Source organism: Nicotiana attenuata, chromosome 11, assembly GCF_001879085.1.
Source record: "Nicotiana attenuata strain UT chromosome 11, NIATTr2, whole genome shotgun sequence".
NCBI classification, from domain to species: domain Eukaryota; kingdom Viridiplantae; phylum Streptophyta; class Magnoliopsida; order Solanales; family Solanaceae; genus Nicotiana; species Nicotiana attenuata.
Window position 1 is genome coordinate 5,373,823 of NC_031999.1, and position 16,424 is coordinate 5,390,246.

The following is a 16,424-nucleotide window of genomic DNA, read 5'->3' on the forward strand; positions in this document are numbered from 1 at the left end:
GTCGGGGAAACGGGGCTGTAATACATGAGACGACGGGTTGGTCGTCACTAAAACCGATTACGTTTTTATTTGGGTTTGGTTTGGTTTTGAAATTTTAAAACCGATCTAAAGTTTGGTTTGGTTTTGGTTTTAATCAGAAAAAAATCGAACCAAACCGACTATATGAGTAGCTATTCAAATTTGTTATTACATCTATATATATGTATATTGTTATACAAAGTTTCAAAAATTTATGGTAAATGTTAATAGTTTGCACTTTTAATATAGTTCTTTACCTTAACATTCTAGTTTGATTGGTAGTTTTCTTTTGTTTAGTGTAAGAATCCATTTCGTGTTAAAATAATATATTTTTAATTGAGTCCTTAAATTATTCATCACTATTTGATTCAATTATCATCAATATATCTTGGTAAATAATAGATTTCTCAAAGGGCAATTGATTTGATAGTGTTACATTGAAAATGTATATGTGTTTGGTAGCATATGTCTTATATTTAAGAAAAAACCGACAAATAATCGAAAAAACCGACATAAACCGAATCGAGAAAAACCGACTTAATTGGTTTGGTTTGGTTCTAATATTTGAAAAACCGACTTACTTGGTTTGGTTTCTTTTTAGGGAAAAACCGATCCAAACCGAACCATGAACACCCCTCTAAGTGATGGTTATGAAAATGAAACGTATCGAGTGAATTAAGGTATCGCGGACATATAGGCTAATCGGGCGCCTTAGCATCTTCCATAGACAGTATACCTCTCATCTGCAGTTTGTGTAGTTTTCTTTAAGGCATGATAACTAGTTTAGAATCAGTTTTTCCAATTATCAGTATGTTTATTCCATATCTGTAGCTTCCCTACATTTGGAACACCTACAAGCATATTTTCCTGTTACAATATTTTCGTGCCTAATGTTTCTCATCACTTCCTCATTTTGCAAATCAACTACTTTTATTGCCACCACAATTTCACTAGATAATGTGCCTTTTTGTACACAGAGTCAGAACCTCCCACATCAGTTAAATTTGATTCATCAAAATTATTTGTTGCTCGTGAATCTCGTGATAAGTCCTGATTGATGTCATTAAATTCGGATTTTGCCTTGGCGTAATTGGCAAAAGTTGTTGCCATGTGACCTAGAGATCACGGGTTCAAGCCATGAAAGTAGCTTCTTGCAGAAATGCAGGATAAGGCTGCGTACTACAGACCCTTGTGGTCCGGCCCTTCCCCGGATCCTGCGCATAGCGGGGGCTTAGTGCGCCTGGCTGCCCTTTTTTAAATTCGGATTTACTTTAGTAGTATTGACTTATTAATTTATATTGCATGCCATTCATTTTTCAGTTAGAATTTATAAACTATTTTTTCATAAAATATTTGAGTTATATTATAGCATTATATTTATAAATATTAATTTCTCTATCAAGCATGCAGTCCATGACGTTCTTATAAAATATGTACTTTTAGTTTTTACAATTAAAGTAAAATATTATTAATTTAAAAAATATACTATGTCATTTATTTTTATAATATTAGTTACAAATAAATGATATATATATATATATATATATATCTTAGCTGCCAAATTTAATATTATTTATAAAGGCATATATTTGTTAAATCTTAACTTTTAATTTTTGATAATTAACTTTATATTTAAAATTTAATCTAACGGTTTAATTGCACTTGTGCAACTAAACAATATACTTATAGTTACATTGTAATTACAATCAATGACGTAGGGATTTTTTTTAACAAGTGTCAATATTGTAAGAAATGAACAAAAGAATAAATCACTATAATGATAAGCAATGTCATTTTCTATATTTATACCAATAATTTCATATGTATATTTAGTAAAATTTTGGACCAAGCGATGGAAAACGGTGTCTCTGCCCTTGATTATGATACTGTGTAAATCAATTCAAATTACGTGGTGGCTTCCCAAACTAACCCTAATAAGAAACAAGAAGGATAAAAAGGCTATATATACATACCAAGGACATCAAAAGCAAAGGCCTAGTAATTTGTAGAATTTGTAGTAATACTTTGAAATACAATATTGTTCATGGTGGCAGTAATGATGGTAGAGGGAAAGGAAATTTTAGTGGTGGAAAAAAAATAGTAGGGAGAATAAAATGAGTGAGGGGGGCGCTTAGGTGGCATGGCACATAACATTCACCTCATCAAATGCCAGATCACGTAAGATTAGATATCCATTTTGGACAAATTAAACTTGAGGGGTATATTTGAACCAAAAGTATTAAGGCTGCTTATCGGGCGGATAATTATGCTAAACGGTTCGGCGTATCAGTTGTCAGCTTTTAAATATACTAATCCGTTAACCAACCGATAAGATACCGGTCGGTTAGGTATCAGATTAGTAATTATCGGACGGTTATGAGGCAGTGTATCGGTTAAATTTAAGACACAACAAAAATTAAAATCACAACATGTAGTCTAGCTTCCACCGGCGAAATTAAAATCACATATAGCTTTCAATTCTGTCGCACAACTGCTTTTACAAAGATGAAACAACAAAACCTTTATATGTTGTATAGAAAAAATCAAAAAGCAACCAGCAGACTAATAACTAGCACATCTGCTTGTGCCAACTGCCAAGTTCTTTTGCAACAAGATGTAAATACTTTATAATTGGCAACAACAAAATAATAAAATACAGATAAGATTTGAACAATGACAATTGACAAAGGTTATTAGTCCCCTTCGCAGGAGACTCAAAACAGGATGATATAATTCATAAAAAACAATTAGAGACTGCCAATTTGATTTATTAAAAGCAATTTGAGGAGACTGCCTCTTCAACCTCAAAAGTTTAAAACAACATTATAAGCTGCCCCAATAAATGACTTCAAAGTACTGATTTAGCATCAAGATGCAAACTCAATGGTGTAAATATAATAATTCTTAACGGGTTAACGGTTTATAAGATAAGAAAGTTTAATAATGCGCCCCCAAAACGATAAGTCGTTAATTATAAAATTTCAATCCGTTCACAAACCGTTAATCCGATAACTCGTTACCAATAAGCCAATATTGCGGTTCGGTTATCGGTTACGGTACGGTTTTGAACAGCCCTAAATAGTATAATGTTAGGGTATATTTGGGCCCAAAATACATAGAAGAATATATTTAAATCTTGGGACTTTTACCTAGTTATATTATATTAGAAACTTATTTACACTGTTCTCTATATTTTGTAGTTTTTAATAAGTATCTAGGTTTTTCTTACAAATTGTGTAGATTGCTCCTTAAAAGGCTCCTACCCCATTATTAGTGCCTTCAATTAAGAGATTCAATTATATCCTTTCCTTTTTCCCCCTCTCCTCTTCTCTCTCTCTCTCTCTCTCTCTCTCTCTCTTTTACAACAGAATTCCTTAATCTATGCCCAGAATCTCCATCTTCTCTCTTCCCACCATTGTCGATAATTTTATATTATTAAATCATCAATTGCATCGTTCTTTTGCTGGGAGACGGGACAACACTGAAAATGAAAAAATATTCAGGAATTGTATGATAAATGTATCATAAATTGTATTTAAATTGTATCAGATACATCAATACGTAAACGTAATTGTATCATACTTGTATCACAATTGTATATAACTTGTAGATGGTACATTAATATCCAAGATAATACCTGATACAATACTAATAAATTAATATATAATTATCATATATTTGTGATACAAACTCTGATATTCGTCACGATCTCACAACTGCTCATAATTCAAATACAAATTTGATACAATCGTGAAAGAATTCTTACACAATTCTGATACAAATATGATACAACTTAAAACCGACTCTAAACTTAAACGGATAGAATATCGTATTATACTTGTATTAGTATTGTACCATGTATTGTTTTAGGTACAAATTGTGATACAATTGGGATACAATTCTAAATTATGATACAACTTTGATCTTTATCTTTTTCAAGTTTCAATTTAAAACATCCACCTAGAACTAACTCTAAACTTAAATTATAATACAATATTGTATTTTAATAGTATTAGTATTGTATCAGAATTGTCTTAGGTATTGATGTATCAAATACAACTCAGATACAATTATGATACCTTTATCATACAATCGTAATACAACTCCAAAACTTCATCTTCCTCGAGTTTCATTACGAAATTCAACCTAAAACCAACCTTATTATAGAGTGAAGCTTATCCACAACTTGATTGTAGAGCGAATCTTCGAATTTCTTCTGTATTGCATAATAAGTAAGAGATTTTGGATTGTTAAAGAGATAAATCGTATATCAACATCTTTGGAAGAGGAAAGAATCTGCAATTTTGCAGGGATAACAGAGGAGTGAGTAAGCGAGATTTTTGGGTTAGAATGATTATGGGTATCGATGGGTTTCTTATTGTGGGTAAGTACAAAGAGATGTGATGATTTTGGGTAAGTTCAAAGACATATAAAGTTTTCCTTGGAAAAAAGAAGAGTATCTTAAATGTAGGTGATTATGTGTAACTGATACCCAATATTTAAGGTATGTTTCATTTCTTCCTTTTTATGGTTTTATATAAAACTAGTAAATATAGATATATAAAGTAACTAATACAGAACCTAAATAAAAGTAGTAAATAAGTTTCTAAAAATCTCTTAAATCTTTCTCTTATAGTACAAGATTATATTTGGGCCTTTTCCTAAACTAAAATCCAAACACCCTCTGAACAGATTGACGAGGACGTTTCCTCCCCCTTTACCAAACACTTTACATTCAGAGAAATGGAGTCAAAATCAGGAACTGCTTCTGAAGCCGAGATGATAATCAGTTTCACAGTACTGTCAAAGGATGTTGCAATGGACATTTTCTCAAGGCTATCCACAAAGTCATTGGGTAAATTAAGGTGCGTTTGTAAAGAATGGAAAACCCTAATTTCTGACCCGGTCTCTTCACAGAGCACGTTCTTCTCAAAAACCCAACATATTTTTTGTCCACAGTCGTACCGGAACTGTAAATCAAAGCTCCTGCACTACTAGACTATGTATGTCATCAGTTGATTTTGATGGGAATCATAATTTTGACTTTCGATGGTTGGGTCAATTTTTTTGCCTTCTAAAGGGGAGTTAATTTGTTTTGTTGGTACGGAGGGGTTTTCTGTATGTAATCCAAGTACTCGAGAATTGGTTAAGTTAGCTTGTTATACTATTATTCCTCCTACTTGTAACGGTATTGCTTTTGGGTATATAAAGGAGAGGAATGAGTATATTTTGGTTATTGGGTGTGAGGTTATCAGGTGGACTGATGGTTGTTGTTTGAAAGATCGTTCTTGGAAGGTTGTTAGTGCAAAATGCCCGTATTATCTTCGCAGTTGGGGGGTTTTGGTTGTCAATATGTTTTATTGGATTGGATATAGGGACAAGAATAATAACAGAAACAATGATGCAATCGTTTCGTTCGATTCGGGGAAAGAGGAGTTTGGTACGGTGGTGCTACCAGAAGGTCGTTTTCATCCTGAGAGAGCTCGGGTTTTGAGGGAAATCAAAGAGATGTTGTGTTTGGTTGATTTATCTGGGGACTATTCTACCATGGATATGTGGGTGTTGCAAGATTCCAAGAATTATATGTGGGTTAAGGAGTACAGAATTGATCTGGGCAGGTTTCTCGACAAGGGATTTATTACTCCAATGTATCAAAGGGAAGGGAAAATTCTTATCAATGTAAATTCTGAAAGTCTTGAGTGGTATGACGTAGAGAACAAGTGTTCCAAGAGTATAGACGATCTAAGATTAGGCCGATGGATCTGGTGTGGACTTTGCACTGATGGCTTGTTTTCCTTGGGAAGTTGATAGGCAGCAATAATATTTCTGTATGTTAGGTTTGGGCTTTCGTCCTGCTGTTTATTGTTGTTTCGTCATTCGTAATGCTTAGGATTTCACCTTTTTCTTAGAGTGAATTAGTTAAACTTTTTGAAAGCTGACCAAACAATGTTCTATGATCATATTGCAGGGTTATCTTGTGGTCTTTGGGATGTATCTAACTCCTTAAGTTGAACTATTACATTTAAAATGATGTTAGAATTGTTTTATGGTCTTTATTCTTATTGTGTTATGTGGTAACCATTTCATGGTATGAATGAACTAGTTAAACATTGACGGGAAAAAACTATCCTTTTGCTTAATGGCATGAATATTCTCATTGCTCTTCCCTCGTTTAGCTCTTTCCTTATAAAGTAATAATGTTTATTAGCCTTAGATATGCGCTAACCTATTGAACTTGATTAGGTTTGCGCATCATTGTCTTGACCCTTGAGAAATCAAGAAAGGAGAAAAAGTTAGTTAGACTTTGGAACGTTGAATTTGGTTGATGTGCATGCATGTTTAATTCCAGTCAACATGGCTTTGTTTCCTTGTCTTTGTCTCTATTTTCGCATATTTGGAATAATGTGGCTCTTCTTTTTGGTGGACAAGCTTTTACAGGCTATGCTTTTCCATGCCTTTCCCAGACCCCACTGGTGGTATTTTACTGGGTTGTTGTTGTCGTTGTTGTTGCTTTTCCATGCCTTAATAGATGGAATTTTCTGTACAGTCACGTGCTTGGTTACACTCAATTTAGAGATGATCTTGATTTCCAGAAGAGGTCTGAGACAAATAAAGGCCTGATTTCATAGCGAATGCAAGCTGATATTGTCTGATTAGTTGCTTTGCGTAAGGCTGGAACTTTAGTGTTCATGGTCCTGCACATAAACAATCAAGGATGTGAGGTAAGGTATCATATGTTGCTAAGTGATAGTTATGAAACATATCGAGTGAGTTAAGGTATCGTGGATGCAGAGGTTAATCCGGCGCCTTAGTGTCTTCCATACTCAATCTACCTCTCATCTGCAGTCTGTGTAGTGAAAATGATAAAATGTTGAACAACTCTATTTTTGCTGCCTCTTTCTGAGAGGATAGTGTTCAAGATGAAATAACTACTGGAGCAATGACTTTGATCACAAGGTTCTTAGAGTTTGATTGTTGTCCAGAATTAGTGATAGCACAAGCAGGAACCTCAAATAGGTATCGCATACAGAACTCGCTCACTTGGTTCATTAATAAGTTGATTACCAAATAGAAGATAATCCTCGCATTTACAACTTGTTTGGATGGTTGTTACATATCGCATGTCGTTTGCCGTCGTTTTATGACATTACACACCAGCAATACGAAGAATAAACTTACAATATTATAGAAAAAAATTATGTTACGGTATATAAAAAGGCAGTGTAAATGATAAAATAAAATTATTTAATAATAATGAAGGGTGAGACCGAGAGAAAAAGACAAGGTAACAATGCGACCACACCAAATCGGTCGTTACATAAAGTGGCACATTTCGTAGTTATGTAGCGATGGATTTAACGATACGATACAATAAAATTTAAGTAACAACCAAAACAAACATCGTATTTAAAGTGACAATACGATACAATACAACATGTAACAACCATACAAACAAGTTGTTAGTGGTGGCGAAATGGATAAGAAGAATAATTATTCATCTATATTCCACTAAAAAAAGTGTTGAATAATGAATTTTTTAAAAATGTTCAAATATGAATAAGATCTATATTATCCACTTAAAAAATGGATTTAACATTTACATTTGCAAAGACTCAAATTAAGGGTTACTTAAATTTGGGAGACTAGAAATTCACCCAAAAAGTAATAACATTGAAGAAGCTATGGGTCCATATTATCCAATGGTTAATCCATTTTCTGTCTGTATTAAATTTGGATAGGTAGGATATTTTATCCGTTTTTATATTATCCATTTTCGACTCGCTCATATCCGACCGATTTGCCCATTTTCCACCCCTACTCGCAGTTCATGAAGATCTCCCAAATTAGTAGGAATAGTGTGTGTGAGAAAGTTCACTTCCAGCCCGGTGCACAAGACATCCCGCATTATTGCAAGTTTATTCTTTATATTATTAGTGCATGACATCATGAAACGACGATAAACAATACGATCTTGGAAGCATTTGTGTGCCATGGGAAGTTTGTTGGAAAGGAAAGTTGCCCTACTATGCTGATTTGTTGATAGTGAAGATATTGCAGAGTGAAAATATTGCCCAATGAAGTAAGATTGTTAAGGAACAAAACGCCCCGTCATTGATGGAATTTCTTGTCGGCTCTTTGTAAAATACACGTTTGGCCGAGGGCTTCCAAACATATTGTATGCGAAATCGGTGGTCATAAATAACCAACCAGCAACGAATAGGAAGGTTTAGTAATGTTATGAATGATCCAATATCGAATTCTAATAGTAATAATATCAGTGAAGAAATGTTCTCCTGTGTTTCCAGACATGCTAAGTTCCACAAATTCTTGTACCGTCAAAGAGGGTCGATTCCATAAAATATGAGATCAGCAAATGACATCCCAATTTATTGCATTACATCCAATATAAAACCTCTAAAGCATGGCTAAACAACCAATGTTTCTGGGTATTTTTCTAGTTATCTTGTAAGAAATGGACAACCAGTTCGGTGCGCAAGATATCCCGCATTATTGCAAGTTTATTCTTTATATTGTTAGTGCATGACATCATGAAACGACGACAAACAATACAATCTACTCAAACATTGTATATATCAAAACGATATAATACAATATTATATGATACATTATGAAATGTTACATAACAATCATCCAAACAAGCTGTAATAGGGAAAGATTCGCATCATATGAGGTATGATGTAGACTTCCTACCTTAATGCAAATATTAGTAGTATTTCCACGACTCGAAAAGTTAATTGACTTGGCAGTTGACTCTAAGTTAGATTATTTTCACAAAAAGTCCAATTCCTACAAATCTAAAACTAACATATTACACAAATTGTAAAACCCTTTCTCCTAGCTAGCAAGCTGAATATCCTTAGGATGAATAGCACACAAATTGGTACTATATCTTTAAACAAACCCAACCAAGTAGTATTGGCTGAACTCTAAAACCAAGTAAATTAGTTTTATAATCTTGAGCAATTCCGCGAACCAATCGCTGAAATGGATTCTCTTATTTCCCTTAAAGCCACTGTCCTTGGCCTTATGACGTGGAAAACAATTGCTTCAAGAGAATTGACAATCTAGTGGACAGCTAAGTTGCTCGGATATGGGTGTGGGTGTCCGACACGGGTGCGAATCTAGAGGTCGGATCCTTCGAGATGTAAATTTTAACATTCGGGGATACGGATTCTAGTGCGGATACGGCTATCAAGTATATATGTCTGATGATAGGCTATAATTGCATATTTTAGTTGCTTATTACACTCGAATTTACTGCTTTTTAATTGAGTTTGCGCTTTAATCGCTAGTGTTTTGCACTAATTGTGTGTTTTATGCCTTGTAGGTGTGATTCCGAGCTATATAGATGTTATGGAATGAATTTAAGTGATTTGAAGCTTTGAAGTCTGAGTAAAAGCTCAAGGAATTAAGCCGGGATCGTGTTCAGAGGTCAAATTTGATAATTAAGTACGAACGAAGACTTGAGGAGGCATATTGCGCACTGTCTAGTAAAATAGACATAACTTTTTTCTCAGAAATCCATTTGGGCTCCACAATATATGGTTGGAAAGCTAACTCAAAGGGCTACAACTTTCATGTTTTACGTTTTTCCAAATTCCAAACAGAACAGGGTGAAAAACCGCGGTTTTGCCGCGACCGCGGCAGAACCGCGGTAGAAGATGGTCGCGGACAACTGAAGAATCAGAGGGCATGTTTGGCCGCGGTTCCACCGCGACCGCGGCAAAACTGCGGCAGGAAGCGAAAATTTAAGGGACTAAAGTGCAAAACATGGGATTTTAAGTCCTAAATCCTATATTAAACAAAGGAGGCCGGCCAAGAACAAGAGGGGGACATATTTTGGACATAGATTCGACCTAAGGAGGCAAGAACACATTGGGAGCAAGGCGGAGAATTCTTCTACGAGTTTTTTCCTTCCTCTTCCTATTTTTCATTGTTGGTTATGACTTTTAGTATTGTAGTTTTACATACTATTATGAATAGCTAATTTGTTATCTAGAGTTTTGATAGAACCTTTTGTAGGATAAATTCTTGTTATGTTTTTATATAATTGAGCCATAGCCTTTTCTCTATTTGTTGAACTACGTTTATATTGTGGTTGATTGAAGAGCTCTCAATTAGCTGTGCCTATTTAGTATGCATAACTCGGGAGAGAGTGCATATTTAGGTAATTGTTGAACAACACCACTGCCAGAGTATATGAGGGATCAATAACCGAGGGTTTAAAGGTGGGATTAGGGATAACGAAGCCTTGGGTGCGATCTGAAGTGAGCTGTATTAAAAGCCAGCTAGCGTAGCTCGGGAGAGTGCGTCTAGTAAATTGTCGTAATTACTCGGGAGAGATTTACGGCAATAAGAGTGCTCATGATCGGTAGAGAATACTTAGGCGAAATTATAGAAGACATAGCGGGAAGGATTCCGACAATCGGGGAAATCATAACTCTAGACGTCCTTAATCTTTTCTCTAACCCTCAGTATCGTTAGTTGTTAATTTATTACTTTAATTTGTTAGTTAATTAGTAAAACACAAGAATCTTAATATCTATAAGTTAGGAATTGTTCAAGCTTGTCTTCTTGGTGATAATGAACAGCTGTAGCTAAACCTTAGTTCTCTGTGGGATTCGACTCCGGACTTGTAAACCGGATTATATTTGCAGCGATCGCATTGTCCTTTTTATAAGGCATAGTTGGGCATGATCAATGTCTAACATGTTTTGAAGATCCAATACAACACTTCCATCTCTCCAATAGTACTAGTAATATAAACATTTATATTTCACAGACTGCAACTGCTCCTTTTTGCCTTCAAAACACCTCCTATTTCTTTCTTTCCATATTGTCTAGGCTATGCTAAGGGGCTCCTCTCACTGCTTGGGAGCTTACGGTTTAATGTTCTATTTCACTCCCATATGCGGGTTCTTTTCATCCTTCTCTCACGGTACTACTTTGCTATCGGTCACCCATGAGTATTTAGCCTTGCAAGGCGGTCCTTGCTGATTCACACGGGATTCCACGTGCCCCATGCTACTCGGGTCAGAGCATAAGCTAGTGATGCTTTTGGTTACTGGACTTTCACCATCTAGGGTGCAACATTCGGGCTGCTTCGCCTAACAGCACGACTCTTGTATTGCTCTCCCACCACCCTATCCAGGTCTTTCTTAAGGATGCTTCTGAACATGTAGTTTCCCAACACTCTAAAATATTTTTGAACTTCATAGGACTCGTCCAAAGATGCCAAAGTTATGGACCAATTCGTAACTCTTTATGAGGAAGTAGGGGTGTGCATTCGAATCGGTTTATTGATAAATCGAATCGATTATTTGTTATCGGTTTATCGATTTATCGATTTCGATTTCGATTTCGATTTTGTCCTCTTCGGTTATCGGTTTATCGATAAACCGATAAGAAATACTTTAAAAAAAATTAATTTTTTTTACCCTTATTCTATAATACCCTTTCATTTACCCTAAATCCCTAACCCTATTATTTAAGAGCAATTTATGCTATATACCTACTAAAGACTAATTAATTACCCGCTTTTACCTACTCTTAAAATAGTTACACTATACACCTAGCCGACCAAAACTATTTACCCGTGTACACATTTTTCTTATTTATTCTTCTACTGCAACTATGCAGTTTAGAGTTGCCTGGTACTTTTTCTCTATATTTTTCTTCTCCCTTTCTCTTTCTCCACTTTCTCGAATTGGATTATACCCCCCCTATAATCTCTGACCAATCCACTTTTCCTATCTTCTCTTTTTCATGTATTCCAGAAAACCAAAGCTAGAAAGTAAATCTATAAAAAAAAATAAAAATTAGGGTTTCAATAGTTTCTTCTCAAAATTCTCAATCTCGTTGAGTTCGATAGATTTTGGCTTTCTCTATACGAGATTTTTATTCAACGTCACGCGTGATCCTCGTACTAATCACCTAAAAATACCTGATTACTTAATTGGATGTTGTGTTCAAATACTTTTCTAAATGAACTATTTAATGAAATTCCATGGAGGTATTATTCATTGCATAAGCTCTCATTGAGTTAATTAGATTATGTGATAGCTGATATTATTTCAGTTTAATAATTGAATTAAAAAAAATTAAACTCTTTGCGTACAATTGTATACTCTGTTGGTATAACTATATACTATACTGGTATCATATGTTAGTTGAAATATTTTTTGGTTGTATTAGCTACATTTAATTGGTACACTATTTAATTTTTCTTTAGTAACAGTAGAATAGTATACTATCTTGAATTTTTTTTAATTTCTTTTTATGCATGTGTATTATGCAATCATTTTGATTTTTTCTTTATGCGTTTGTTTTATATAATAGTATTATAGTACAATATCTTGAACTACATTCTTATATTAATATGTGGTACACTATTTTTTAATTTTTCTCTTTATGCATGTGTATTATGTAATAGTACTATAGTCATATATAGTTGCCTGAATTAATTAGTAGAATTGTATACTCTATTGGTATAATTATATGTCATATTGGTATCATATGGTAGTTGGAATATTTTTTGTTGTTTTAGGTGCATTTTAAGTGAATTTTATTCTGAAATGATTTATATGATCATGTTTTGCTGTATTGGATTTTCTTGTACCTATGGATATAGATTTTATAGTTATGTGCAGTTGTTGGAACGATCCCGTACAACTATATACCCTATTAGTATAGTTATATACTATATTGGTATCATATGATAGTTGAATCATTTTTTGGTTGTATTAGCTGCATTTAATTGGTACACTATTTGATTTTCTTTTAATAATAGTAATATAGTACAATATCTTGAAATACTTTATTTTATTAATATGTGGTACACTTTTTTTTCTCTTTGTGCATGTGTGTTATGTAATAGTAGTATAGTCATATAATTGCCGGAAATTAACCAGTAAAGCCGTATACCATATTGGTATAGTTATATACCATATTGGTATCATATGGTAGTTTGAATTATTTTTTTGGTTGTTTTAGCTACATTTTTAAGTGATTACTATTCTGAAATTATTTGTATGAACATGATTTGCAGTGCTAGAATTTTTTTGTGCCGATAAACATAGATTATGTGTATTATATAATAGTATTTATAGTTATAGGCAATTGTAGGAACGATCTCATACAACTATATACCCTGTTAGTATACAGAATGAGCAAGTTGCTTTGCGAATATTTAGCTTGTAATGCGAGCATGTAATTTTCTCATACTTTTATTGCATCCTTTAAAGTTTTGGTACAGTAGTATAGTCGTAGATAGTTGTAGCAATATTCTAGAGCAATCATATACTCTGTTGGTATACATGTATACCATATTGGTATCATATGATACTAGAAGTCTTTTTTGCTGCTTATACTTTTATTGCATTTTTTAATATTTTAATCATTTCTATTATAACTAGTATATATGGAGATTTGGTAGCCATAGATTATATGTTTTTTCTCCATAATTGGTTGTGTTACTGCTAACGGTAGAGTGTGTACTGATATTTGTAGGGAAGGAGATCAAAGTTTGCATGACAATCACGTGTTGATTCTTAGAATCTGATTATGTAATTTATGGTGCTCAGTAGCAGTCAGTGTGATAGTCAGTGAATTAGATCAAGTGACAACTGGTATTATTTCAGTTTAATAATTGAATTTAAAAATGAGAAAAAAGACAAAAGGTATATTATACTAGTTATATTAAAAAAAGGGTGAACAATTATTTACTATATCAATTATTTTTTATTATTGTATAAAAAAAAGAATAATAAAAAATAGTGAAAACAGTAAATAAAATTAGATTATAAAGAGAAAAAGAATATAAAAGAAAAAGAAGTTAAATNTGGCTGGGTCGTTACACAAATTTAAGTGTGAAATAAGTTATGGTAAAAATAACAATAATATGATCTAGGCAAAAATACATGAATAAAAAAGAAAAAAGAAAAAAATAAGAAGAAAACGAGAAAAAAGAAACAGAGAAAAGAAAGAAAAAAGGAAAAAAAGAAAAGAAGCATAGAAATAAAAAAGAATTGGAGAAAAAAGAGAAAATTCCCCACAAAAACTACTATGGGTAGGAAATGTAATTAGTTTATAGGTAGAAAAACAAATGGGTAGACAAGGGTAAATAGTTTTGCTTTTGTCGGTAGCTGTGTCATTCCCCCATTATTTAATCTACCACATTTAAGGAATGATCATATTTAAAGCTCAAGGGAATGAAGTTCAAATTAATGGAAAATAGAATTAGCCGTGAGGACGTATTTTTTTTTATACCGTTGGAGTGTTGGTGGCATACATTTGATCCCTTACTTTAGTTTTGTTGCATGTGCTTGTTGACACAATTTTTATGTTATAAACGGTGTTCGTCTTATTTTAGCTTCTTTTGGTCCATATTAGTTAGGCGTGTTTATAGCGATACTTTTCGTGGAATCCCGCAAATTTCTTTATTGGTGTAATCGATAACCGGATCGATAAGCCCCAAAAATCGATAAATCGAAATCGAAAAAATCGAAACCTTATTGAAACGATAACGATAAGCATATGTACAAACCGATAATCGATAAGTAATTATCGATAAGGGTCAAAATCGAATCGATAAATCGAATGCACACCCCTATGAGGAAGTGGAGGCGATGTACTCTATCTGTTGTCGAGGATCCGTGAAGTCTTAACTAAGTAGAAGATAGAAACTCAACTTCATAGTCGTAAATAATTACCCAGTATTATCAAAGGCGCGCTTAAAGTGTGATTAAGCCCTGAAGCGAGGCTCAAAACATGTTGAGCGCTTCGCCTCGCTTAGCAAGCGCTTCAATGTTGTCATCAAGGCTCTAAAGCTTACTTTTCCTTGCCAATGAATGTAATCCTGAAGAGGCGACACTAAACAATTAAGATTTCACTTATCATAAATTTTTCTCAATTTCTATGTCCATATATTTGGTATTCATGCTTATAAGTATTAGTCTAGGACTACACATAAATATTTGTAGTTTTTTTCCATTTGCGCATTTCTTCATTAAAGTCCGCGCTTTATTTTCGTTTTGCGCTTAAAACCCCAACAGACCTTGGAGTTTTTTTGTGCTTTTCACCTTTGACAACACTATAATTACCCGTCATGTGGAGTCACTTGGTTTTATCATGAAATCGAGCTGCCTCTCATTACTTTTTTTTAAAAGGTAAATAAATTTATTAATAAAGCAAAGTTGAGCATCACTAAGATGGTGCAGATCAAGTTCAAATTCCAACCGAGGAAAAAAAAACTAGGTGATTTTTTGCTATCTGTTCAATTTATGGTGGACAGAATTACCTGATACCCAGGGGCGAAGGCACACTTGGGTTAGGGTGGTCAACTGACCACCCTTTGTCGAAAAATTACACAGCTTATATAGGTAAAATATTAGATTTTAGAGGTACATAATATGTATTGAACACCCTTTATCAGAGTATTTTTTTATTTATTTGAAGTTTGAATACCCTTGAAAAAATTTCTGGCTCCGTCACTGTTGATACCTATTAACTGATGGGAGGTAATAAGTATCCCTTACAATTGGTGATCGGATTGTAATCACTTTGGATATATTCTTACTGTTAAATTAGAGTACGATTTACTTTTCTTCATTGTGAATGCTATATTGGCCCTAAATTATTTTTGAGGTCCTAGTTATTTTTGTATTTTACCATGCTGAAGAATTTTTTACTACTCAAACTAGTGTCCCAAATAAGTTTCAACGTACCAACATTTAGCCATTAGTCACAAACTTATTAAAACTAGCCAAGCACATATAAAAATTAAAAAATCAAATAAATAAGGTTCTTTCTCTCAAAGAATCACATGTAAAATTCTCCTTCCATATTTTTAAGCGTGATTATCAACATTAGATGCAAGACGAAAAGGAAATTTCATGGATGAGGTAGCAAATAAGGTGATGAAATACCAAAAAATAAATATACAATATTCCAAAAATCTAAGAAAAAAAGAAACTTTTTCATGGATGAGGTAGCAAATTTGGACTGGTTTTGTATTAAAATTCGTAATTCATTCAAGTTCAAAAAATTCTTCTGCGACACATGTATCAAACATGTATCACGCATGTATCTCTCACACATGTATACATGTGACACACAATTGATACAAATATGATACATATGTGATACACAAACGATACATAGTGTGATACACATTATTTTTTTTGAAGTTCAGTTTTTACTTCGAATTTTCAATTCAAACTACCTCAAAACTTCACCAAATCATCCCAAAACTGAGATTCAAACTCCTTAAGATGTACCTAATCTATTCTAATAACACCCACTCAAAAGAAAGCAAAAATTGGCATTTTTTGCTACAAATAGCTCATAGGCTAACATTAGTAATATTTGGCTAATATTAGAAATAT